Below are 26,866 nucleotides of genomic sequence, written 5' to 3'. Positions count from 1 at the left end.
TGGAGGTGGCTATTTGTCCCTGTTCCTCGCTGTGGCCTTCTGGCTCGGAGGGACGGGGAATGGTTTGGGGGACCCTTCTCCTTTTGGAGAGGGTTTCAAGAAGACCAGCATCCTAGTGCACTTTTTTTGTGGCACTTGTCACTTTTTTAAGCGCACTCGGGTTTTGTACACGAATTCGGGCTTTCGATAAAAAATCTGTTCTTATCAGTTTAATATCTGATACGTCCCCTATCTGGGGACCATATATTAAATGGATTTTTAGAACAGGGAGATGGAAAAAGAGCTTGCTCTGTCCACTCCACGCATTGACCTGGTATTGCAGTATCTCCAGGACCGGTGCACCCCTTCTTTAATGCAGTTTCTAAAATCAGAAAGAATTGAATTCAATGTTTTTTGTTCATTTTGCTTGTTTGTCGGATTTTGGGATGGACTCTTTGGCTTTGCTTTTCTTCTCCTCATTGGATTTTTCATGTTCAAAGTTGCAGAAGCCAGATTACAAGCTCATTTTGGTTCAACTTCAGCAACTGTGCATTGCATTGCCATGTAATGTGATGCAATGCTATCTTTCTAGCTCTCCCTTTTTACTTCCTTTTGGATAAACAGACATATTAGGCAAGCATTTTGGAGCTTTCACCTAAATAACTACAGGTGGTGAGATAAGCTGCACAATATAATTGACCTTTCAGTATATTGTTGCACACACACCATCTATTTAGCAAATGCCCTTGTTATCAACAGCAGCCTTTTAAACTCACCTGAGCTAACAGGTATGTGCGCTGGTTACTCTGCTGCGCTTAAAATTTCTTTTTTGGTTTGCTACAATGCCTTTTCTGAAACGTTGTCTCCTTCTGCTGGAACACTGACTTCTTTCATTTAATGCCTGCAGACTATAAAAGAGAACCCAACCCAAAAAGTTTGGTTGATTAGTCTGTGGCATTCTGTTAAACTGTTGCTTATGGCGGTCTCTGTGAGCTTCTCAGCGACATTCAGCCAGCCAGGTATCCTGCCTGCAGTAGATGGAATGTGGCAATGGAACGCTGGCTGCGCGTGTCATAATAGGCTCTGAGCCTTTATATACCTGTGCACAGCAGCAGCCACCTTCAGTCTGCTGCTGGACAGCCAGCAGCAGCAGCAGCAGGAGAGGTATGTAATCAGGAGCCCTCCTGCTAAGGGTAGACAGCTGCTCGTTCCACCCCACCCCCCGCCTTAATTGGTTCTCCTCCCTTCCAACGGTGTTGAGGCGGGTGGGAACAGCAGGGGGTGAAGGTGCTGTGTTTAAAGAGGTGGAGTTATGCAGATCTAAAATGCGTGGATTGCAGCAGCAGCAAGCCGAAAAGTGCAGGCATGTAAGGGATCTAGAGGTTGACAACATGTCTTCTTAACGGGAGTCCAGGAGCTCATCTCCACAAATGGACTTTTCAGGATCCTTGGGTGGCTCCGTAGTTTGAAACCAATTCTGGTTATCGCTTCTCGGCCTTTTGGCTAAGATCAAGTGTAGTATCTGTTCTTATCAGTTTAATATCTGATACGTCCCCTATCTGGGGACCATATATTAAATGGATTTTTAGAACAGGGAGATGGAAAAAGAGCTTGCTCTGTCCACTCCACGCATTGACCTGGTATTGCAGTATCTCCAGGACCGGTGCACCCCTTCTTTAATGCAGTTTCTAAAATCAGAAAGAATTGAATTCAATGTTTTTTGTTCATTTTGCTTGTTTGTCGGATTTTGGGATGGACTCTTTGGCTTTGCTTTTCTTCTCCTCATTGGATTTTTCATGTTCAAAGTTGCAGAAGCCAGATTACAAGCTCATTTTGGTTCAACTTCAGCAACTGTGCATTGCATTGCCATGTAATGTGATGCAATGCTATCTTTCTAGCTCTCCCTTTTTACTTCCTTTTGGATAAACAGACATATTAGGCAAGCATTTTGGAGCTTTCACCTAAATAACTACAGGTGGTGAGATAAGCTGCACAATATAATTGACCTTTCAGTATATTGTTGCACACACACCATCTATTTAGCAAATGCCCTTGTTATCAACAGCAGCCTTTTAAACTCACCTGAGCTAACAGGTATGTGCGCTGGTTACTCTGCTGCGCTTAAAATTTCTTTTTTGGTTTGCTACAATGCCTTTTCTGAAACGTTGTCTCCTTCTGCTGGAACACTGACTTCTTTCATTTAATGCCTGCAGACTATAAAAGAGAACCCAACCCAAAAAGTTTGGTTGATTAGTCTGTGGCATTCTGTTAAACTGTTGCTTATGGCGGTCTCTGTGAGCTTCTCAGCGACATTCAGCCAGCCAGGTATCCTGCCTGCAGTAGATGGAATGTGGCAATGGAACGCTGGCTGCGCGTGTCATAATAGGCTCTGAGCCTTTATATACCTGTGCACAGCAGCAGCCACCTTCAGTCTGCTGCTGGACAGCCAGCAGCAGCAGCAGCAGGAGAGGTATGTAATCAGGAGCCCTCCTGCTAAGGGTAGACAGCTGCTCGTTCCACCCCACCCCCCGCCTTAATTGGTTCTCCTCCCTTCCAACGGTGTTGAGGCGGGTGGGAACAGCAGGGGGTGAAGGTGCTGTGTTTAAAGAGGTGGAGTTATGCAGATCTAAAACGCGTGGATTGCAGCAGCAGCAAGCCGAAAAGTGCAGGCATGTAAGGGATCTAGAGGTTGACAACATGTCTTCTTAACGGGAGTCCAGGAGCTCATCTCCACAAATGGACTTTTCAGGATCCTTGGGTGGCTCCGTAGTTTGAAACCAATTCTGGTTATCGCTTCTCGGCCTTTTGGCTAAGATCAAGTGTAGTATCTGTTCTTATCAGTTTAATATCTGATACGTCCCCTATCTGGGGACCATATATTAAATGGATTTTTAGAACAGGGAGATGGAAAAAGAGCTTGCTCTGTCCACTCCACGCATTGACCTGGTATTGCAGTATCTCCAGGACCGGTGCACCCCTTCTTTAATGCAGTTTCTAAAATCAGAAAGAATTGAATTCAATGTTTTTTGTTCATTTTGCTTGTTTGTCGGATTTTGGGATGGACTCTTTGGCTTTGCTTTTCTTCTCCTCATTGGATTTTTCATGTTCAAAGTTGCAGAAGCCAGATTACAAGCTCATTTTGGTTCAACTTCAGCAACTGTGCACTGCATTGCCATGTAATGTGATGCAATGCTATCTTTCTAGCTCTCCCTTTTTACTTCCTTTTGGATAAACAGACATATTAGGCAAGCATTTTGGAGCTTTCACCTAAATAACTACAGGTGGTGAGATAAGCTGCACAATATAATTGACCTTTCAGTATATTGTTGCACACACACCATCTATTTAGCAAATGCCCTTGTTATCAACAGCAGCCTTTTAAACTCACCTGAGCTAACAGGTATGTGCGCTGGTTACTCTGCTGCGCTTAAAATTTCTTTTTTGGTTTGCTACAATGCCTTTTCTGAAACGTTGTCTCCTTCTGCTGGAACACTGACTTCTTTCATTTAATGCCTGCAGACTATAAAAGAGAACCCAACCCAAAAAGTTTGGTTGATTAGTCTGTGGCATTCTGTTAAACTGTTGCTTATGGCGGTCTCTGTGAGCTTCTCAGCGACATTCAGCCAGCCAGGTATCCTGCCTGCAGTGGATGGAATGTGGCAATGGAACGCTGGCTGCGCGTGTCATAATAGGCTCTGAGCCTTTATATACCTGTGCACAGCAGCAGCCACCTTCAGTCTGCTGCTGGACAGCCAGCAGCAGCAGCAGCAGGAGAGGTATGTAATCAGGAGCCCTCCTGCTAAGGGTAGACAGCTGCTCGTTCCACCCCACCCCCCGCCTTAATTGGTTCTCCTCCCTTCCAACGGTGTTGAGGCGGGTGGGAACAGCAGGGGGTGAAGGTGCTGTGTTTAAAGAGGTGGAGTTATGCAGATCTAAAACACGTGGATTGCAGCAGCAGCAAGCCGAAAAGTGCAGGCATGTAAGGGATCTAGAGGTTGACAACATGTCTTCTTAACGGGAGTCCAGGAGCTCATCTCCACAAATGGACTTTTCAGGATCCTTGGGTGGCTCCGTAGTTTGAAACCAATTCTGGTTATCGCTTCTCGGCCTTTTGGCTAAGATCAAGTGTAGTATCTGTTCTTATCAGTTTAATATCTGATACGTCCCCTATCTGGGGACCATATATTAAATGGATTTTTAGAACAGGGAGATGGAAAAAGAGCTTGCTCTGTCCACTCCACGCATTGACCTGGTATTGCAGTATCTCCAGGACCGGTGCACCCCTTCTTTAATGCAGTTTCTAAAATCAGAAAGAATTGAATTCAATGTTTTTTGTTCATTTTGCTTGTTTGTCGGATTTTGGGATGGACTCTTTGGCTTTGCTTTTCTTCTCCTCATTGGATTTTTCATGTTCAAAGTTGCAGAAGCCAGATTACAAGCTCATTTTGGTTCAACTTCAGCAACTGTGCACTGCATTGCCATGTAATGTGATGCAATGCTATCTTTCTAGCTCTCCCTTTTTACTTCCTTTTGGATAAACAGACATATTAGGCAAGCATTTTGGAGCTTTCACCTAAATAACTACAGGTGGTGAGATAAGCTGCACAATATAATTGACCTTTCAGTATATTGTTGCACACACACCATCTATTTAGCAAATGCCCTTGTTATCAACAGCAGCCTTTTAAACTCACCTGAGCTAACAGGTATGTGCGCTGGTTACTCTGCTGCGCTTAAAATTTCTTTTTTGGTTTGCTACAATGCCTTTTCTGAAACGTTGTCTCCTTCTGCTGGAACACTGACTTCTTTCATTTAATGCCTGCAGACTATAAAAGAGAACCCAACCCAAAAAGTTTGGTTGATTAGTCTGTGGCATTCTGTTAAACTGTTGCTTATGGCGGTCTCTGTGAGCTTCTCAGCGACATTCAGCCAGCCAGGTATCCTGCCTGCAGTGGATGGAATGTGGCAATGGAACGCTGGCTGCGCGTGTCATAATAGGCTCTGAGCCTTTATATACCTGTGCACAGCAGCAGCCACCTTCAGTCTGCTGCTGGACAGCCAGCAGCAGCAGCAGCAGGAGAGGTATGTAATCAGGAGCCCTCCTGCTAAGGGTAGACAGCTGCTCGTTCCACCCCACCCCCCGCCTTAATTGGTTCTCCTCCCTTCCAACGGTGTTGAGGCGGGTGGGAACAGCAGGGGGTGAAGGTGCTGTGTTTAAAGAGGTGGAGTTATGCAGATCTAAAACACGTGGATTGCAGCAGCAGCAAGCCGAAAAGTGCAGGCATGTAAGGGATCTAGAGGTTGACAACATGTCTTCTTAACGGGAGTCCAGGAGCTCATCTCCACAAATGGACTTTTCAGGATCCTTGGGTGGCTCCGTAGTTTGAAACCAATTCTGGTTATCGCTTCTCGGCCTTTTGGCTAAGACCAAGTGTCTTGTCTGGGGTCCTTGAGTGTTTTCCCTTGGCCTTCCGGCATCGCCATCTTGATGGCTTAAGCCGGTTGCTGCTTTAGGGGGAGAACGAGGAGGAACGAGAGAGTGATCATAATGGGCGTGAAGATACGCTATGCTGGGACCGATGACAATCGGGTTCGCAATGCATTCCGCATTGAAGTTGATGCTGCTGTCAGAGAGCGTTTCAATCTGTCGTATATGGTGCACGAGGTGATCTTCAAAATCCTGGAAGTGACAAGAGAAAACATCGTCTGCCTGCAGGAATCCCGGAAAGAAGGACGGTATGTCTTGGTGCTACAATCTATGGCGGCTTGCCGGAACCTGTATAAGAAGTTGAGGGAGCAGGAGAAGAATCCAACCTTGCATGGTTTGACTTTTACAGTCTTGTACTCCAAAGGTGATGTTCCCCTAGTCATATTTATGTATAATCCCTTTGTGCACGAACATGACATTGCGACTTTTCTTAAGAGGCATTGTGACTTTGTGAGCAACAGTCACAAAATCATGAACGAGGAGAACTTATGGACTGGCAAATACAGATATTTTGTCAGATTTGGGGAAAGTTCTTCGGAGCCTGGAGGTGTTCATTACCCTCCCCAAAGTTTCTCTATCGGGAGAGATAGGGGTATTCTCTTCTTTCCTGAGGCCCCAGTTTTTTGCAGGAAATGTAAGAAGTACGGACACTTACAAGAGGTTTGTACTGCTGTGCCTGTTTGCTCCAAGTGCAACCAAAGTGGGCATGTTGCTAAGGACTGTACCAATCCAATTGTTTGCAATGCTTGTGGTATGGAGGGGCATGCCTTTAAGGATTGTACTCGTCGTGCGAACGAGGGCAAGGCAAGGGCATACTCTGAGGTGGTCTCGAACTCTCCGAGGCCTAAGAGTGTGGCACCTGAGGCCGCAGTTTCTTCCAGGGTGAAGGTAGTGGAACAGCGTGTGGAGACTGCTCCAGTGAGGGCGTCTGCTGACCTACTGGTGGAGCCCGGGAGAGTGGAAGAGGTTCTGGCAGCTGAGATGGACATTTCTTCCTATCAGGGGGGTTTCATTGACTCCTTTTGTGAAGAACGTGAGGGAGCCTTGGAAATCCCAGGGGACCCGGCTCTCAGTTGGAGCAGTGAAAGTATGGATGAAGAGGGAGATGGAGGTCAAGGAGACTTCACTGAGACTTTGGTGAGGTCTTCTGAGGAACCGGACCGCGCTAAGAATAAAAGGGCCCGGTTGTCTGAACCATCAAGTAGCCAATGCGTGGCAAGTCCGGTGAGTGAGCGGGATTACCCAGTGGTTTCTCTTTCTCCTGCGTCAACGGCTTACCTGGAGGAGAATTTGGAGTCCACTATCTTTCAGCTAAGTGGGAGTTCGCCGGATGACAAAGGATAAGGAAGGCATGTTTTTTTGCTGAGACTGGTGTTTCTGGTTTTTGAGCCAAAGAATGGTCTCTAAACCAAATTGGGACATTGCGTCCCTTAATGTAAGACTTTTAAAGTCTAGAGTTAGAAGATCTGTGATTCTGGACTTCTTACATAACCATTCTTTTGATATTATGTGTCTACAGGAGTGTGGTATAGAAGAACCCCTGGAAGACGCTGATTGGCCATATGGCCAGCATATCTGGTCTGGCTCTAGTGGGAATAAAAATGATGGAGTTGGGATAGTATTAAATAATAGAAATTTTGTTTTTGAATATTATAAGGTAATAGAGGTGGGTCGTTGCATCTCTGCAGTTGTGTGTGGGAGGGGGTGGAAAGTTAAAATTATAAATATTTATGGTCCTACAAAAAAAGAAGACAGGTTAAGTTTATTAGATAAATTATGTTTAGAATTACCAGGTAGGATCCCTGTGATAGTAACAGGTGATTTTAACTGTGTAACTGAGGGGAAAGTTGATGCCTCAGGAAAAAAATTGGCAAACATTATTTCTGATTTTTTCTTTTTTGATGCTGCTGAGGTTTATTTGGGGAAGCCACCACCACCAACCTATAAAGCTGACAGGGGTGGGATAACATCTAGGATTGATAGGATGTTTTTTTCTAAAAATATAATATGTGATGGTTTTTCTCAATTTTCAGTTCCTTTTTCGGACCATGTGTGCCTGAAAGGTGGTTTTAGAGGGGATTTAAGGCGGGTGCATGGGAGAGGTGTGTGCAAATTGAATGTGAGTTTGCTTGAGGATGAGAGAATTGTGAATGATTTTAAGAAAAAATATAGTTGGTGTAAATCTCAAAAGAGTAAGTTTGAAAGTGTGTTGGTGTGGTGGGATTGGATGAAGTATGAAGTGCAAAAGTTTTTTCGTCGATGGGGCTATAAAAAGGCTGCCATGGTTAGGAGTCAATATAAAGATTTAATGATGAGGGTGGAATGGCTAGAGAAAATGAGGATGTGTGGTGTGGATGTGGATGATTTGTTAAGAAGTGCGAGAGAGGATTTGAAGAGGACTTTGGAGAGGAAGGGAAGGGAAATAATTTTTAGGTCAAAGGTGGTCCATCTTGATAAAGATGGAAAGTGTTCAAGATATTTCTTTAAAAAAATAAATGGTAAGAAGGAGGGTATGGAGGAGATTTTTGATGTGGATGGTGTTTGTGTGAGTGGGGAGGATGTAATGAAGGAAGTGGTCACGTTTTATGCTGAGTTGTTTGGCAGGAAGTGGGTGGATGAGAGTTTGAAAGAAGAAGTGCTTAAGACTTTGGATTGTAAGGTGGATAAGGATGGATGTTCTGGTCTATGTGAGGCAGTGATTGAGGAGGAAGTTAAGAAAGCGGTGTTTGGTGCAAGGAAAAATGTGACGCCTGGGAAGGATGGTTTGCCTGTGGAGCTATATGTTATGATGTGGGAAGTGATGGGTATGGATTTAGTGGAAGTGTGTCAGTTTATGTGGGAGAATGGGATGCTTGCGGGTTCAATGAAGGAGGGAGTGGTGGTCTTAATCCATAAGAAAGGGGATAAAAGGTGTTTGAGTAATTGGAGGACAATTACGCTTCTGAACGCCGATTACAAGGTATTCAGTAAAATTTTGGCGTGTCGGATGCGTGTGGTTGTAGCTGATGTGATTGGTAAAGATCAAGTGTGTGCAGTGCCTGGTAGATGTATGACGGATAATCTGTGTCTTTTAAGAGATGTGTTGTGGGATTGTAAAGTAAGAAAGCAGAAGTGTATGGTGATGGCTGTTGACTTTGAAAAGGCGTTTGATCGCGTGTCTCATGTGTTTCTATTTGAGGTTTTGCGTAGAATGGGTTTTCCGGAGAAATTTGTGCGTGCCGTGAGAGGATTGTATGGGGAGGTGATGAGTGAATTTCTGGTGAATGGGTTTTTGAGTGAGAAAGTGTGTATTAGGTCTGGTGTGAGGCAAGGTTGTCCCATGTCACCGGTATTATTTGTGTGTGTGATTGAGCCACTGCTGTGTATGATTCGGAAAGAGAAAGTGGTGCGTGGTTTGTTAGTGCCAGGGAGTGGTGGAATGACTGTGAAAGTCTTAGGATATATGGATGATGTAGTAGTGGTGAGTGAGAGTGTGGCCTCTATGGAGAGAGTAAAATTGTTGTTGAATTTTTTTTGTGGCTCGTCAGCGTTTCGTGTGAATTGGAACAAATGCATGTTTAAATGTTTTGGTGACAATAGGATTAAGATGGATGGTGTGGCTGGTGTGGATGGTGCAATTAAAGTGTTGGGAGTTTTTTTTAATGATGATTTGAAAGGTTATGAGAGTTGGGATGAATGTGGTGAGCGGATTGTGCGGAAGATGAATTTTTGGAAGTTACGTTCTTTGTCTTTGGTAGGGAAGGTTCTTATTATTAAGGCTGTTATTCTCCCTATTTTGCTTTATGTTTCTTGTATTTTTCCAGTGCCCTATAGGAAAATTAAAAAAGTGGAGAAACTAATTTTTGTGTTTTTTGGGGCAGTAGGATGGAAAGACTTAAGAGAGAGATTTTGTTTAAGCAATATTTGTATGGGGGACTAAAGTTTCCGAATATTGAAGTGTTTCTAACATTGCATTTTATTAAGACTACGGTCATTTTGATTGGGAAGAATAATAAAGGGGCATTTATGTGTAAGTATTTGGCTGGATGGATGCTGTATGGTCTGAATTGGGTGAAGCGTGATAAGAATGTGCCTGTTGCTTTTAAGTGTCCTGAGTGGTATGGTTTGATTGAGAAGTTTGTGAGGAAGAATGATTTGTTAGCAGTTGCAATGAAAGACTTTATGTTGGTTAAGAAGGTGATGGGGAAGATGTGTGTGAATGAGTGTGAGAGTAATGTGGTGGGATTGCGTTCTATGGAAGTTGCGCGGGTATGGAAGAAGTTAAGCATTCAAGGTGTGTCGAATAGACAGCGAGATATAGTATGGATGGGCCTTCATAATATTTTGCCAGTGAGGGATTTTCAGAAGAAAAGAGATCTCATAAGATCTGCAGTATGTCCAAGGGATGGTTGTGGAGCGAATGAGACGGTGAGGCACCTTATGTGGGATTGTAATTTTGCGTATGATGTGTGGAAAGGTGTGGGTGGACTGTGTAAAGGGGTTGCTGGTGTGAAGTTTATTGATTGGAGAGTGGCTATGTTTGGTTTTGGTGCTAGTCGTCGTGGCCTAGAAAGGATGATGTGGTTTATTATGGTGTGTGTGCAGGAGAGCTTGTGGGATGTGAGAAATTTGTGTGTGTTTAAAAGAGTAAATTTAACAGTAAATGATTGTATTAGGTTGATCTTAGCAAGACTATATGTAATCTATTTGTGGGATACAAGAGAAGGTGGTGGTGGTGGAACAGATTCTGAAGGTGTGTGGAAATACCTTAAGTGGCAGGATATGGTTAAATACCGTTGATATTTTTTCTGGAAATGTCTCTGGCATAGGATTACTTGTTTGTATTTTTGTTGAATAATACTTTAATAAAGAAACCACAATGATGCTTATGAAGTGGCAGTATAACTTATGACGAAGTCTGGTTAACTGTTTGCTTATATCTAAACCTGAGTGGTTTTAAAAAAAAAAAAAAAAAAAAAAAAAAATCTGTTCTTATCAGTTTAATATCTGATACGTCCCCTATCTGGGGACCATATATTAAATGGATTTTTAGAACAGGGAGATGGAAAAAGAGCTTGCTCTGTCCACTCCACGCATTGACCTGGTATTGCAGTATCTCCAGGACCGGTGCACCCCTTCTTTAATGCAGTTTCTAAAATCAGAAAGAATTGAATTCAATGTTTTTTGTTCATTTTGCTTGTTTGTCGGATTTTGGGATGGACTCTTTGGCTTTGCTTTTCTTCTCCTCATTGGATTTTTCATGTTCAAAGTTGCAGAAGCCAGATTACAAGCTCATTTTGGTTCAACTTCAGCAACTGTGCATTGCATTGCCATGTAATGTGATGCAATGCTATCTTTCTAGCTCTCCCTTTTTACTTCCTTTTGGATAAACAGACATATTAGGCAAGCATTTTGGAGCTTTCACCTAAATAACTACAGGTGGTGAGATAAGCTGCACAATATAATTGACCTTTCAGTATATTGTTGCACACACACCATCTATTTAGCAAATGCCCTTGTTATCAACAGCAGCCTTTTAAACTCACCTGAGCTAACAGGTATGTGCGCTGGTTACTCTGCTGCGCTTAAAATTTCTTTTTTGGTTTGCTACAATGCCTTTTCTGAAACGTTGTCTCCTTCTGCTGGAACACTGACTTCTTTCATTTAATGCCTGCAGACTATAAAAGAGAACCCAACCCAAAAAGTTTGGTTGATTAGTCTGTGGCATTCTGTTAAACTGTTGCTTATGGCGGTCTCTGTGAGCTTCTCAGCGACATTCAGCCAGCCAGGTATCCTGCCTGCAGTAGATGGAATGTGGCAATGGAACGCTGGCTGCGCGTGTCATAATAGGCTCTGAGCCTTTATATACCTGTGCACAGCAGCAGCCACCTTCAGTCTGCTGCTGGACAGCCAGCAGCAGCAGCAGCAGGAGAGGTATGTAATCAGGAGCCCTCCTGCTAAGGGTAGACAGCTGCTCGTTCCACCCCACCCCCCGCCTTAATTGGTTCTCCTCCCTTCCAACGGTGTTGAGGCGGGTGGGAACAGCAGGGGGTGAAGGTGCTGTGTTTAAAGAGGTGGAGTTATGCAGATCTAAAACGCGTGGATTGCAGCAGCAGCAAGCCGAAAAGTGCAGGCATGTAAGGGATCTAGAGGTTGACAACATGTCTTCTTAACGGGAGTCCAGGAGCTCATCTCCACAAATGGACTTTTCAGGATCCTTGGGTGGCTCCGTAGTTTGAAACCAATTCTGGTTATCGCTTCTCGGCCTTTTGGCTAAGATCAAGTGTAGTATCTGTTCTTATCAGTTTAATATCTGATACGTCCCCTATCTGGGGACCATATATTAAATGGATTTTTAGAACAGGGAGATGGAAAAAGAGCTTGCTCTGTCCACTCCACGCATTGACCTGGTATTGCAGTATCTCCAGGACCGGTGCACCCCTTCTTTAATGCAGTTTCTAAAATCAGAAAGAATTGAATTCAATGTTTTTTGTTCATTTTGCTTGTTTGTCGGATTTTGGGATGGACTCTTTGGCTTTGCTTTTCTTCTCCTCATTGGATTTTTCATGTTCAAAGTTGCAGAAGCCAGATTACAAGCTCATTTTGGTTCAACTTCAGCAACTGTGCATTGCATTGCCATGTAATGTGATGCAATGCTATCTTTCTAGCTCTCCCTTTTTACTTCCTTTTGGATAAACAGACATATTAGGCAAGCATTTTGGAGCTTTCACCTAAATAACTACAGGTGGTGAGATAAGCTGCACAATATAATTGACCTTTCAGTATATTGTTGCACACACACCATCTATTTAGCAAATGCCCTTGTTATCAACAGCAGCCTTTTAAACTCACCTGAGCTAACAGGTATGTGCGCTGGTTACTCTGCTGCGCTTAAAATTTCTTTTTTGGTTTGCTACAATGCCTTTTCTGAAACGTTGTCTCCTTCTGCTGGAACACTGACTTCTTTCATTTAATGCCTGCAGACTATAAAAGAGAACCCAACCCAAAAAGTTTGGTTGATTAGTCTGTGGCATTCTGTTAAACTGTTGCTTATGGCGGTCTCTGTGAGCTTCTCAGCGACATTCAGCCAGCCAGGTATCCTGCCTGCAGTAGATGGAATGTGGCAATGGAACGCTGGCTGCGCGTGTCATAATAGGCTCTGAGCCTTTATATACCTGTGCACAGCAGCAGCCACCTTCAGTCTGCTGCTGGACAGCCAGCAGCAGCAGCAGCAGGAGAGGTATGTAATCAGGAGCCCTCCTGCTAAGGGTAGACAGCTGCTCGTTCCACCCCACCCCCCGCCTTAATTGGTTCTCCTCCCTTCCAACGGTGTTGAGGCGGGTGGGAACAGCAGGGGGTGAAGGTGCTGTGTTTAAAGAGGTGGAGTTATGCAGATCTAAAACGCGTGGATTGCAGCAGCAGCAAGCCGAAAAGTGCAGGCATGTAAGGGATCTAGAGGTTGACAACATGTCTTCTTAACGGGAGTCCAGGAGCTCATCTCCACAAATGGACTTTTCAGGATCCTTGGGTGGCTCCGTAGTTTGAAACCAATTCTGGTTATCGCTTCTCGGCCTTTTGGCTAAGATCAAGTGTAGTATCTGTTCGTGTATGCGTCCCCACTGAAGAATGAGCGTTTGGAGCTTTTCCAGACCCTGCGGCTTCAGCTTGCCACCACCAGGACCTTAGTGATGGCCGGGGATTTCAACTGCCCCATCGAGGAGGATGGTCGTAGTTCTGGCACATCTGCCAAGTTGGACATCACGTCCAAGCTGCTCATCGAGATGGTAACCGAGGCCTCTCTTCAGGACGTGGTGGGCTCCATGGGGAGAGGCTCCACGAACTATTCGTGGAGCCGACCCGATGGCTCACTCCGCTCCAGGATTGACTTTGTGTTCACCTCTCGGGCAGTCAGGCAGAGTAGGCACTCGATGGTCTCCTGCTTCTTCTCCGACCACAGAGCCATTCACTTACAAGGTGTCCTCGGCGACGGTTTTCCGTCCGGGCCCGGCTCCTGGAAGCTGAATTGTGCTCTGCTGGCTCAGGATGAAGTCGTGGAGGAGCTGAGATCAGCCTACGCAATGTGGCAGTCCTAAAAGGGTAGCTTCCAAACAGTCTCTGATTGGTGGGAATATGTTAAACTTGAGTTTCGCTGTTTCTTTCAGGCCAAGGGTCGACAACAGGCGTGTGAGAAGAGGAGGGACTTCAGAGGGCTGCAGCGCGAGCTGCGGTCGCTGCAGGACCTTCTTCACTGCGGCTGGGACGTGAGGGAGGAGCTGGAGGAGACCAAGAAGAGCCTGAAAAGGCACTTTGAGGAGGAGTCCAAGCGAATCGTCTTCCGTTCCAAAGTGGAGAATCTGGAGAAGGGTGAGAAATGTAACTCATTCTTTTTCAGGAAACTTCATGCCGGTCACACGCCCCTGAACGAGCTGCGAGACGAGAGCGGAAACATGCGACGTGGGAAGGAGGACGTGATGAGGGTCGTCAGCGACTTCTACAGCGAACTCTACTCCCACAAGACTACCGACCCCGACGCTGCTGATAAGTTCCTGTCAGGTATCACTAACCATCTTGATCCTGCAGGCACGGCAGCCTTGGACAAACCTCTGATGGTGGGCGAATTGCTCTCTGCCGCTAAATCCTTTAGGACCGGCAGGACCCCGGGCAGTGATGGTCTTCCAGCGGAGCTCTATGTAGCGCTGGGAGACCTCATCTGTCCGGACCTGTTGGACCTGTACGAGGAGATGGTGGTGGAGGGTAGAATGCCTCCATCTTTGAGGGAAGGAATGGTCACGATCCTGTACAAGCGGAAGGGAGAGAGGTGCGACCTGAGGAATTGGCGTCCCATCACTCTGCTCAACGTGGACTACAAGATCCTGGCCAAGACGATGGCGACACGACTTAAGACGGTCATCGGACGGATCATCCACCCGGACCAGACCTGCGGCATCCCTGGACGTCGCATCGCAGACAGCCTCGCTCTCGTGCGGGACACGGTCGAGTACATCAAGGTCCGCCGCGCACACGCGGCCCTGGTCTCCTTGGATCAGGAGAAGGCCTTCGACCGGGTTTCCCACGAGTTCATGGGCCGAGCTCTGCACCGGTTAGGTTTGGGTAACATGTTTTGTTCGTATGTCCGTCTGATGTATTTTGATATCCACAGCTCGGTGTTGGTGAACGGCTGGAAGACTGACCCCTTCCCTGTCCTCTCTGGGGTCAGACAAGGCTGCCCTCTATCACCTCTTCTTTTTGTTTGTGTTATAGAACTCTTCGCAGAGGCTATCCGGCAGAATGGAGAGATCAGAGGGATCACCGCACCGGGTCCGGGACGACACGAGGTCAAGTGCTCGCTCTACATGGACGACGTCACCGTCTTCTGCGCTGATCGTGGTTCAGTCGACGCCCTCGTCCAGACGTGTGAGAGGTTCGGCCGGGCTTCAGGGGCCAAAGTCAACTGCAGGAAGTCGGAAGCCATGCTCTTCGGGGATTGGCAGCCGGCCTCCTCCGCCCCCTTCCCCTTCAACATTCAACCGGATTTCCTCAAGGTGCTGGGAGTCTGGTTCGGGAAGGAAGGAGCGGCCCTCAAGTCCTGGCAAGAACGCTTGGCCAAGGTGAAGCAACGGATCGGACTCTGGAGCCTCAGACACCTCACTTGTGAGGGTAAGGCACTCGTCCTGCGTAATGAGGTCCTGCCCGTCTTGCAGTACACGGCGCAGGCCTGGCCCCCACACGTCACTGTGTGCAGGGCCATTACCAGGACAGTGTTTCACTTTGTCTGGGGATCCAAGATGGACAGAGTCAGGCGGGCCGTCATGTACAAGGAGCCTCGCAAGGGTGGGAAGGGCGTTCCAGATATCCCCACCCTCCTGCGATCCTCTTTTGTGTGTGATTGTGTCCGCCGGACTTTGCAAGTCAAGAATGGCTCCGCGGGCAGGTCCATGTCTCGCTTCTTCCTGCTTCCTCTTTGGAGGCGACTCGGCTGGGACAAGTGGGACAGCTCCTTCCCCTACAACTGGACGACGCCATGGTTCTACGGAGACGTCGTTCGATTTGTGGGGGAGCATCAACTGGAGGGACTCAAGCCCGACTTGTGGAAGCCCAAAACTATCCACAAGCTAATCAGAGCCAAGGATGACGTGGAGAACATCACAGGACTTCACCAGGACACGCTGGAGACTGTGTGGACAAATGTGTCGTCTGACAGGCTGACCAACGGGCACAAGGACTTGTCGTGGATGGCGATTCAGGGCGGACTGCCCGTCCGGTCATTCATGCATGCCCGGAACCTGTGCAAGACCCGGTACTGCCCAAGGTGCCCCTTCGTGGAGGAAACATCTTTGCACACTTTTTGGGACTGCGGATTTGCACAGCGCCTATTGACTGCACTTGAGGACGACCTGAGGAACTCTGTCCCCAGGGCGAGCCTATCGCACCATTCTGTGCTTTATGGACTCTTCCCTGGGGTTCATACCGTCGGAGCCATCCAGGAGGCTTGGCGCCTTATGAACTGCTTCAAGGATGCCCTTTGGGTCGCCAGGAACCGGCTCATCTTGAGGAGGGAGAGGATGTCCATCCAGGACTGCCGCAGGCTGATCCACAGCCTGCTCAGAGACTATTCCATCATGGACGGTCCGGAGGACGAGGATGAGGACTAAACCCCTCCTCCCCCTCTCCCCTTATGTGTCTTGTCTTTCAATAAAGCTTCGGGCCTGTGATTTTCCCCTCCCCATCCCCTTTTTCCCAATCCCTATCCCTTATCACGGTTCGTCGTACTGTATTGATTGACATGCTTTTTCTTTCAGATTGAGTGTTTTGTGTAGCATAGGGGTGTGATGTGTCTAGTTAGTGCGTCGTATCCTCATGCTATGTAAATATGATGTAGAATTCTGTGTGTACTGGGCTGCGGCACTGTACACTGTCTGTTAACTTATTTTTTTGTGCTAATAAAAGATATATTCAATCAAAAAAATCTGTTCTTATCAGTTTAATATCTGATACGTCCCCTATCTGGGGACCATATATTAAATGGATTTTTAGAACAGGGAGATGGAAAAAGAGCTTGCTCTGTCCACTCCACGCATTGACCTGGTATTGCAGTATCTCCAGGACCGGTGCACCCCTTCTTTAATGCAGTTTCTAAAATCAGAAAGAATTGAATTCAATGTTTTTTGTTCATTTTGCTTGTTTGTCGGATTTTGGGATGGACTCTTTGGCTTTGCTTTTCTTCTCCTCATTGGATTTTTCATGTTCAAAGTTGCAGAAGCCAGATTACAAGCTCATTTTGGTTCAACTTCAGCAACTGTGCATTGCATTGCCATGTATTGTGATGCAATGCTATCTTTCTAGCTCTCCCTTTTTACTTCCTTTTGGATAAACAGACATATTAGGCAAGCATTTTGGAGCTTTCACCTAAATAACTACAGGTGGTGAGATAAGCTGCACAATATAATTGACCTTTCAGTATATTGTTGCACACACACCATCTATTTAGCAAATGCCCTTGTTATCAACAGCAGCCTTTTAAACTCACCTGAGCTAACAGGTATGTGCGCTGGTTACTCTGCTGCGCTTAAAATTTCTTTTTTGGTTTGCTACAATGCCTTTTCTGAAACGTTGTCTCCTTCTGCTGGAACACTGACTTCTTTCATTTAATGCCTGCAGACTATAAAAGAGAACCCAACCCAAAAAGTTTGGTTGATTAGTCTGTGGCATTCTGTTAAACTGTTGCTTATGGCGGTCTCTGTGAGCTTCTCAGCAACATTCAGCCAGCCAGGTATCCTGCCTGCAGTAGATGGAATGTGGCAATGGAACGCTGGCTGCGCGTGTCATAATAGGCTCTGAGCCTTTATATACCTGTGCACAGCAGCAGCCACCTTCAGTCTGCTGCTGGACAGCCAGCAGCAGCAGCAGCAGGAGAGGTATGTAATCAGGAGCCCTCCTGCTAAGGGTAGACAGCTGCTCGTTCCACCCCACCCCCCGCCTTAATTGGTTCTCCTCCCTTCCAACGGTGTTGAGGCGGGTGGGAACAGCAGGGGGTGAAGGTGCTGTGTTTAAAGAGGTGGAGTTATGCAGATCTAAAACGCGTGGATTGCAGCAGCAGCAAGCCGAAAAGTGCAGGCATGTAAGGGATCTAGAGGTTGACAACATGTCTTCTTAACGGGAGTCCAGGAGCTCATCTCCACAAATGGACTTTTCAGGATCCTTGGGTGGCTCCGTAGTTTGAAACCAATTCTGGTTATCGCTTCTCGGCCTTTTGGCTAAGATCAAGTGCTTTATTGCAGGAGATTGTGGTTGAAGGGCACTCGGGTACCCCTCTCCTTGGCCTGGCAGGATCGTCCACTTTGGTGGACTTAACCTGCTTGCTGCTATTAGGGAGAGGGCTTAGTCCCAGGGTAACGAGTTGCGATCCCCCAGCTTCCAGGTGTTTTTCGCTGCAAGAACACTGGGAGCGCAGATTGCAAGCGGCTGCAATTTGCAACCTTGTTGCGTTTTTCCATGGAGGTTGACCCTAACCTCATGCCTCTTTATGCGAGGCTAAAAAACTCTATCCGAGTTCACTTCACGGCGGGTGGCTCGGATATGAGGAAATTAGGGTATGTAGTCCAGGACGTGCTCAGGAACCTTCTTGGCGTACAAAGGAATGAAATTCTCTCCATCCAGGATTATCCCAGAAGAGGTGACTATGACATCACATTCACCGGAGAAGGTATTTTTAGAGATGTACTAGAAAAGTTAAAAAAAGTTGAAAATAGTCCTGTTTTGAAAGGGATACAAATTGTTGAGCACGTCCTGGATGAGGTAAGACTGGTTATTGTAAAAATATTTTCGCCCTTTGTTTCTGCTCCAGAAGTAATGTCATTTCTAGCAATTTATTTTAAAAGTGTTAAATGTATTGGGAAGATATTAAACGAATATAACATATGGACATCTAAGTGGAAATTCCTTGTGAAGTGTACAAGAGATCCAAATACACCAGGTGGTATACGGCTCCCCCCTGCCCGTTTCAAAACTGGGCAAACAAATGGGGATTTCTTCTTTTCTGGGATGCCAGTATATTGCAGAAATTGTGGGCGCTATGGTCATTCAAAAGAAAACTGTCATGTATCATGTAGAAATTGTGCTAGTGAAGAACATGAGACAAAAGAATGCCCTAAGGAAAAGAAATGCAGTTTTTGCCAGACTCCAGGTCACTTTTATTTTTCTTGCCCTCACAGATTTCGGGAAGATGAGCAAAAGTTGAAGTCCAAGACGTCCGACCAAGGACCAAAAGATCAGACCACCCCTCAGGAGGAGGAACAACAACCTGGAGCCTCTGGAGACAATAAGGGCGTACCAAATAGTGAAGTGTCTCCAGAGTCTATGACAGGTAAAATACCAAATCCCAAAACCTGGCTGCAGGACCTGCGGGAGTCCAAAAGGAGGGCTGAGAAGGAGCAGAAGGGCACTACTGGTAAGGTCAAAAGGGACCGGCAAAAGGCCGACACAGAAGCCCATGCCCAGTCTGGGTCTCCTAGTGCTGAGGGCGCTGAGTGGATAAAGGTGGGTCCTAAGAAAAAGAAAAAGGGTGGTTCGGAGGAGGCAGCAGGAGGTGAACAGATGGACACTTCTCCAGAAGGGGACGTGGACGCTGGACCCTCAGGGGTTTTGGTCTCCGCTGCTACAGGTGGGGACCGGGATCTTGCTGCCTCTGAAGAGTCAGAGGCTCTGCCTTGTGCGCAACCTCCTCCTATAGGACGACCTTCTACAGGTCAAACAGGGGCGGCGGAACCCCTCGGGGACCCACCTGATGAGGAACTGCATGGCCAGCCAATGGAGACCCAGCGGGTTCTGCCAGCCAGCCCTCTGAGCTATGCCAGTGTAGCGTCGGGTTTATATAAATGTGGTAATCTTTCCTCCTCCACGGAGACTCTCGTGACGATACTATCAGATGAGGAGGGAGGCGCAAGCCCAGTGGTCTGATCAGGTTCATCGGACAGGTAAATCCGTTGCTCTTAGTTACCTAAGTAAAATTTCTACATTTTCTAATGATGGCTGAACTGAAAGGTATTTCCCTCAACGTGAGAGGCATAAAATCTAACACGAGAAGAACTGCTCTTTTTAATTTTTTTACGTGTTTTACTGCATCTGTATTTTTTCTGCAAGAATGTAATATCCCACATGAAATGTCATATCAAAAATATAAAGATGAGTGGAAGTGTGGGCCATCTGTCTGGTCCGGATCGAATGCTGCAGGATCAGCGGGTGTAGCCATACTTTTTAAAGGGAACGTTTTAATTGATTTTATTCAGGAAATTTTACCAGGTCGTATTTTATTAGTAAAAGCTTTTATTGATGGTATTAGATGGCAGTTTTTAAATTTTTATGGATCCCCAGAGAAAAATGAAAGAGCCGAAATGCTTGATCTTTTACCATTATTTATTAATAACTCTGTACCTTTTATCTTAGCAGGGGATTTTAATTGTGTTTTAAAAGGTGAAAACCGGCGCTCCAGCTCTGTAAGCAGGAACTACGATAAAACCTCAGGTATGCTACATGATATAGTCAAAGATGCTAAATTGATAGACATATATAAAGAGTGTCATAGTGACAGCCCAGAGGACGCCGGTTTCACTTGGAGCAATGCTAATTGTAGCTCTAGGATTGATTTTATTTTTGGTTCAGATAAAACAATACCTGCCAAATGTGAAGTTTTAGCTAATATATTTTCAGACCATAAACTTTTATCCTTTACCATAAAAGTAAATGACAACAAAAAATGTGGTAAGAAAAGCTGGAAAATGAACGTATCCCTTTTAACCGACCCGCAGATTTTATCAGATTTTATTGAGTTTTATAGGAAATGTAGAAAAGGGAAAAAAACAAATGAGACTATGAGTGTATGGTGGGGTAGAATGAAAGTAAAAATAAAAGACTTTTTTATTAAAAAGAGTATATGTAGAGCCAAAGAAAAATATGAAGAATATAGAATTTTAAATACCCGCCTACAAACATTATTTAAGCTCAGAGACAATGGGATAGATGTACAACTTGATATTTCAAACTTAAAAGAAGAGATTTCAAAATGGCTAGAACAAAAAGGAAAAGAGATCATTTTTCGTTCTAGAGTACAACATATAGAAGAAAATGAAAAGTGTTCCAGATATTTTTTTAGGAAAAATAAAAAAGAAAAAGTGATAATTGACCATATAGATGGTGAGAATAATATAAAAAATATGCTGGGTAAAGTTGAGGTTTTTTTTTCTAATCTTTTTAATGGAAAAAATATAGATAATAAATTAATGGATGATTCGCTGCAAGGACTAACAGCTGTTTTAGATCCCGCATCCCAAGAGTTTTTATCCCAAGTTTTAACGGAACAAGAAGTGTTAAAAACTATTAAAAGTTTTAAAACTGGAAAGGTCCCTGGTCCTGATGGCATCCCAATAGAATTTTATGTATGTTTTTATGATATTTTAAAAGATGATTTGTTTTATTTGTTTACTGAGGTTTTTAATAATAAGGTTTTATTAAATTCCTGGAAGAAAGGTGAAGTCTCCCTCCTATACAAAAAAGGTGATAAATCAAAATTAGAAAACTGGAGACCAATAACACTTTTAAATTGTGACTATAAAATAATGGCTAAAATTTGTGCAAATCGTCTAAAAGAAGTCATCAGCAAAGTTATTCATTCTAATCAAGTGTGTGGGGTGCCGGGGCGCAGTATATGGGACAATCTGAATTTAGTGAAAGACTGTATTGAGGATGTAAAAGACAGAAAGGGGAAAATGGCGATTTTATCTATTGATTTTGAAAAAGCATTTGACCGTGTCTCACACTTTTATCTTTTTAAAGTTTTACAGAAAATGGGCATACCAGAAGGGTTTTTACTATCGCTTAAAGCATTTTACAAGGATTGTACAAGTAAGATTTTAGTGAATGGTTTTAAGACACAAGAGGTATTTTTACGGTCAGGGGTGAAACAGGGATGCCCTCTGTCCCCCCTACTGTTTATCTGTGCACTGGAACCAATGTTATGTGCAATACGCCAAAATAAACAGATATGCGGTGTCCCTCTGCCTGGAAGCGGTGGTTTGGAGGCCAAGGTTGTAGGCTACATGGATGACGTGGCGGTCTTGTGTACAGATGCACCATCACTTACGGCCACTCTCCATCAAGTGCAATCCTTTTGTCTAGCTTCTGGTTTTAAAATCAATTTTAATAAGTGTAACATTTTAAGTGTTGGGGGGATGATTTTACGTGATGTACCAATTAATGTCTCCGAATCCATTTCCATTTTAGGTATATCATTCACTGAAAATAATGATGGTTATAATAGTTGGGAAACAGTTACACAGAAAGTAAATACGAAAATATGTATGTGGAACATGAGGAGACTTACAATGGAGGGTAAAGTATTGGTTTTAAAGATGGTGATTTTACCTCTTTTATTGTATCTTAGCATGGTTTTCCCCCCGCCTGTTAATGTTTTAAAAAAGATAACCAAAACCTGTTTTACCTTCTTTTGGAATTCAAAAATGGAAAAGCTGAAAAGAGAAATCGTGATGAAATCAAAAGTAAAAGGTGGTAAAGATTTTCCAGATTTTAATAGGTTTCTTTTAATCCATCTGTTCGTTTACTGTTTTAATGCCCTTTTTAAGAATCACTATTGGTCCTTTTTTATGCGTTTTAATACAGGATTTTTTATGAGAAAGTTTGGATGGTATGAAGTTAATATATCTGTGCCCCATGCTTTTAATTTGTCGACGCATTATGAGATTTTAAGGAAAATAGTGTCCGATTTTAATTTAGGGACTAAGAAAATAGAGGAATTAAGAAATAGTAAGAAACTAATTAAAGAAATACGTAAAAGTGAGGAAATATGTAATGTTGACAGATATGATGATGACAAATCTATGTCTATCTGGAAAATGATTAACGTTTTTTATCTTTTTAATGAACAGAGAGATCTGGCTTGGAGTTGCATGCACCGCTGTCTTCCTTGCCGGGCATTCCAATACAGAAGAGGATTTGTGAGGTCTGCCATCTGCCCAAGAGCCGGATGCCAAGAAGAGGAAACGGTGGAACATCTATTATGGACATGTAATTTTGCAAAGGATTTCTGGAGAAGACTGCTCCCCCTACTGGAAAGGGTGGCAGACCTCAAGGACTTTACATATAAAACTGTGCTATACGGACTTATGGAATGCCCCACAATGGACCAGTACACAATGGCTTGGAAGACAGTGAACTGCGCCAAGTCATCTCTCTGGAAAGCGCGCAACATTGCTATTTTTAAACAAGATGTTTTATCAGTGAATGATGTTTTAAGTTTATGTTTATGTGAAATGTATACTTATTATTTAATTGACAAAAAGAAGAATGTACATATTTCCAAAAAATGGCTTGTTGACCAATGGAACCTAATTATTTAAAATCTTTGTATTTTTTTGTTTTGTAAATTTCATTTGTCTTTTAACGTTTGGTATTTGTCTAATTATGCTTGTAATTTGTTAAAGTTTTAATAAACGGTTTTATCCCTCTGCAGGGGATAGCCAAATTAAAAAAAAAATCTGTTCTTATCAGTTTAATATCTGATACGTCCCCTATCTGGGGACCATATATTAAATGGATTTTTAGAACAGGGAGATGGAAAAAGAGCTTGCTCTGTCCACTCCACGCATTGACCTGGTATTGCAGTATCTCCAGGACCGGTGCACCCCTTCTTTAATGCAGTTTCTAAAATCAGAAAGAATTGAATTCAATGTTTTTTGTTCATTTTGCTTGTTTGTCGGATTTTGGGATGGACTCTTTGGCTTTGCTTTTCTTCTCCTCATTGGATTTTTCATGTTCAAAGTTGCAGAAGCCAGATTACAAGCTCATTTTGGTTCAACTTCAGCAACTGTGCATTGCATTGCCATGTAATGTGATGCAATGCTATCTTTCTAGCTCTCCCTTTTTACTTCCTTTTGGATAAACAGACATATTAGGCAAGCATTTTGGAGCTTTCACCTAAATAACTACAGGTGGTGAGATAAGCTGCACAATATAATTGACCTTTCAGTATATTGTTGCACACACACCATCTATTTAGCAAATGCCCTTGTTATCAACAGCAGCCTTTTAAACTCACCTGAGCTAACAGGTATGTGCGCTGGTTACTCTGCTGCGCTTAAAATTTCTTTTTTGGTTTGCTACAATGCCTTTTCTGAAACGTTGTCTCCCTCTGCTGGAACACTGACTTCTTTCATTTAATGCCTGCAGACTATAAAAGAGAACCCAACCCAAAAAGTTTGGTTGATTAGTCTGTGGCATTCTGTTAAACTGTTGCTTATGGCGGTCTCTGTGAGCTTCTCAGCGACATTCAGCCAGCCAGGTATCCTGCCTGCAGTAGATGGAATGTGGCAATGGAACGCTGGCTGCGCGTGTCATAATAGGCTCTGAGCCTTTATATACCTGTGCACAGCAGCAGCCACCTTCAGTCTGCTGCTGGACAGCCAGCAGCAGCAGCAGCAGGAGAGGTATGTAATCAGGAGCCCTCCTGCTAAGGGTAGACAGCTGCTCGTTCCACCCCACCCCCCGCCTTAATTGGTTCTCCTCCCTTCCAACGGTGTTGAGGCGGGTGGGAACAGCAGGGGGTGAAGGTGCTGTGTTTAAAGAGGTGGAGTTATGCAGATCTAAAACGCGTGGATTGCAGCAGCAGCAAGCCGAAAAGTGCAGGCATGTAAGGGATCTAGAGGTTGACAACATGTCTTCTTAACGGGAGTCCAGGAGCTCATCTCCACAAATGGACTTTTCAGGATCCTTGGGTGGCTCCGTAGTTTGAAACCAATTCTGGTTATCGCTTCTCGGCCTTTTGGCTAAGATCAAGTGTAGTATCTGTTCTTATCAGTTTAATATCTGATACGTCCCCTATCTGGGGACCATATATTAAATGGATTTTTAGAACAGGGAGATGGAAAAAGAGCTTGCTCTGTCCACTCCACGCATTGACCTGGTATTGCAGTATCTCCAGGACCGGTGCACCCCTTCTTTAATGCAGTTTCTAAAATCAGAAAGAATTGAATTCAATGTTTTTTGTTCATTTTGCTTGTTTGTCGGATTTTGGGATGGACTCTTTGGCTTTGCTTTTCTTCTCCTCATTGGATTTTTCATGTTCAAAGTTGCAGAAGCCAGATTACAAGCTCATTTTGGTTCAACTTCAGCAACTGTGCATTGCATTGCCATGTAATGTGATGCAATGCTATCTTTCTAGCTCTCCCTTTTTACTTCCTTTTGGATAAACAGACATATTAGGCAAGCATTTTGGAGCTTTCACCTAAATAACTACAGGTGGTGAGATAAGCTGCACAATATAATTGACCTTTCAGTATATTGTTGCACACACACCATCTATTTAGCAAATGCCCTTGTTATCAACAGCAGCCTTTTAAACTCACCTGAGCTAACAGGTATGTGCGCTGGTTACTCTGCTGCGCTTAAAATTTCTTTTTTGGTTTGCTACAATGCCTTTTCTGAAACGTTGTCTCCTTCTGCTGGAACACTGACTTCTTTCATTTAATGCCTGCAGACTATAAAAGAGAACCCAACCCAAAAAGTTTGGTTGATTAGTCTGTGGCATTCTGTTAAACTGTTGCTTATGGCGGTCTCTGTGAGCTTCTCAGCGACATTCAGCCAGCCAGGTATCCTGCCTGCAGTAGATGGAATGTGGCAATGGAACGCTGGCTGCGCGTGTCATAATAGGCTCTGAGACTTTATATACCTGTGCACAGCAGCAGCCACCTTCAGTCTGCTGCTGGACAGCCAGCAGCAGCAGCAGCAGGAGAGGTATGTAATCAGGAGCCCTCCTGCTAAGGGTAGACAGCTGCTCGTTCCACCCCACCCCCCGCCTTAATTGGTTCTCCTCCCTTCCAACGGTGTTGAGGCGGGTGGGAACAGCAGGGGGTGAAGGTGCTGTGTTTAAAGAGGTGGAGTTATGCAGATCTAAAACGCGTGGATTGCAGCAGCAGCAAGCCGAAAAGTGCAGGCATGTAAGGGATCTAGAGGTTGACAACATGTCTTCTTAACGGGAGTCCAGGAGCTCATCTCCACAAATGGACTTTTCAGGATCCTTGGGTGGCTCCGTAGTTTGAAACCAATTCTGGTTATCGCTTCTCGGCCTTTTGGCTAAGATCAAGTGTAGTATCATTTGAAAAGGCAGTTTTGTCCTTGGGCTGCCCTAGTAAATTGATGCATATTACACACTGGTTTGGTGCACTTGTTAGTACGCCAGGTGGCTCATAGAGTTATCTGATGGAAAACATGGCCCTCCAGGATCGAAGTCACTAGTCTGGGTAAGTGTGAGGGCTTTGGAGCAATGTGCCCCAGGAGTAGGCGCCCTGGTGGGAGTCCAAGCTTACTGGGACTGGGAACCCCAGAAAGACTTGGCTTCGTAGCACGCCGCACCTTTGCCAATCATACTTTCTGAGCAACCCCCCCTATTCCTGGCCTCCGGGCTAGGAAGGGGAATTTTTATAAACCCGGTCGGAGGTCCGGTCAGCTTTGGGCTGAGAAACCAACACAGGCTCCAGCTCCACTAGGGTGGCAGCCTAGATGGAAGCTGGGAGCACGAAAACGGCTCTTCTCCGGCTTCGGCTAGGGAGAGCATCGGAGATCCCTGACCCTCGCTGTGGCCTTCTGGCTCGGAGGGATGAGGATGGTTTATTGGGGACCCTCTCCTCCGGGAAGGGTCCACATGAATCCTCGCCTCGTGCGCTGTTTTGGTGTGACTTCGGTCACATTTTTCAGTGCCTTGGATGCAGCTTCAATCAAAAAATCTGTTCTTATCAGTTTAATATCTGATACGTCCCCTATCTGGGGACCATATATTAAATGGATTTTTAGAACAGGGAGATGGAAAAAGAGCTTGCTCTGTCCACTCCACGCATTGACCTGGTATTGCAGTATCTCCAGGACCGGTGCACCCCTTCTTTAATGCAGTTTCTAAAATCAGAAAGAATTGAATTCAATGTTTTTTGTTCATTTTGCTTGTTTGTCGGATTTTGGGATGGACTCTTTGGCTTTGCTTTTCTTCTCCTCATTGGATTTTTCATGTTCAAAGTTGCAGAAGCCAGATTACAAGCTCATTTTGGTTCAACTTCAGCAACTGTGCATTGCATTGCCATGTAATGTGATGCAATGCTATCTTTCTAGCTCTCCCTTTTTACTTCCTTTTGGATAAACAGACATATTAGGCAAGCATTTTGGAGCTTTCACCTAAATAACTACAGGGGGTGAGATAAGCTGCACAATATAATTGACCTTTCAGTATATTGTTGCACACACACCATCTATTTAGCAAATGCCCTTGTTATCAACAGCAGCCTTTTAAACTCACCTGAGCTAACAGGTATGTGCGCTGGTTACTCTGCTGCGCTTAAAATTTCTTTTTTGGTTTGCTACAATGCC

General features: G+C 44.7%; 8 non-coding genes and 4 pseudogenes across 8 annotated transcripts; all 12 read left to right on the top strand.

Annotated features, from left to right (window-relative positions):
- Positions 1–169: 169 nt before the first annotated feature.
- LOC141224164 (U2 spliceosomal RNA) lies at positions 170–347 on the top strand (annotated as a pseudogene).
- Positions 348–1,462: 1,115 nt separating this feature from the next.
- On the top strand, positions 1,463–1,653 carry LOC141223907 (U2 spliceosomal RNA). Its single transcript, XR_012291428.1, has one exon. It is a non-coding gene; the product is annotated as a U2 spliceosomal RNA (small nuclear RNA).
- A 1,115-nt stretch (positions 1,654–2,768) lies between these two features.
- On the top strand, positions 2,769–2,959 carry LOC141223906 (U2 spliceosomal RNA). Its single transcript, XR_012291427.1, has one exon. It is a non-coding gene; the product is annotated as a U2 spliceosomal RNA (small nuclear RNA).
- A 1,115-nt stretch (positions 2,960–4,074) lies between these two features.
- On the top strand, positions 4,075–4,265 carry LOC141223905 (U2 spliceosomal RNA). Its single transcript, XR_012291426.1, has one exon. It is a non-coding gene; the product is annotated as a U2 spliceosomal RNA (small nuclear RNA).
- A 6,103-nt stretch (positions 4,266–10,368) lies between these two features.
- LOC141224192 (U2 spliceosomal RNA) lies at positions 10,369–10,584 on the top strand (annotated as a pseudogene).
- A 1,115-nt stretch (positions 10,585–11,699) lies between these two features.
- On the top strand, positions 11,700–11,890 carry LOC141223904 (U2 spliceosomal RNA). The gene has a single exon (XR_012291425.1). It is a non-coding gene; the product is annotated as a U2 spliceosomal RNA (small nuclear RNA).
- A 1,115-nt stretch (positions 11,891–13,005) lies between these two features.
- LOC141224246 (U2 spliceosomal RNA) lies at positions 13,006–13,091 on the top strand (annotated as a pseudogene).
- Positions 13,092–16,372: 3,281 nt separating this feature from the next.
- Positions 16,373–16,565, top strand: LOC141224153 (U2 spliceosomal RNA). Its single transcript, XR_012291668.1, has one exon. It is a non-coding gene; the product is annotated as a U2 spliceosomal RNA (small nuclear RNA).
- Positions 16,566–22,955: 6,390 nt separating this feature from the next.
- On the top strand, positions 22,956–23,144 carry LOC141224169 (U2 spliceosomal RNA). Its single transcript, XR_012291679.1, has one exon. It is a non-coding gene; the product is annotated as a U2 spliceosomal RNA (small nuclear RNA).
- A 1,115-nt stretch (positions 23,145–24,259) lies between these two features.
- LOC141223903 (U2 spliceosomal RNA) lies at positions 24,260–24,450 on the top strand. Its single transcript, XR_012291424.1, has one exon. It is a non-coding gene; the product is annotated as a U2 spliceosomal RNA (small nuclear RNA).
- A 1,115-nt stretch (positions 24,451–25,565) lies between these two features.
- On the top strand, positions 25,566–25,681 carry LOC141224249 (U2 spliceosomal RNA; annotated as a pseudogene).
- Positions 25,682–26,205: 524 nt separating this feature from the next.
- On the top strand, positions 26,206–26,387 carry LOC141224152 (U2 spliceosomal RNA). Its single transcript, XR_012291667.1, has one exon. It is a non-coding gene; the product is annotated as a U2 spliceosomal RNA (small nuclear RNA).
- Positions 26,388–26,866: the final 479 nt, after the last annotated feature.

The sequence above is a fragment of the Phyllobates terribilis genome, unplaced genomic scaffold (genome assembly GCF_046119375.1).
Source record: "Phyllobates terribilis strain yellow unplaced genomic scaffold, ASM4611937v1 Scaffold_381__1_contigs__length_1843176, whole genome shotgun sequence".
Classification (NCBI taxonomy): Eukaryota; Metazoa; Chordata; class Amphibia; order Anura; family Dendrobatidae; genus Phyllobates; species Phyllobates terribilis.
Note: the sequence above shows the minus strand (reverse complement) of the source record. Positions and strands in the feature narration are given on the sequence as shown.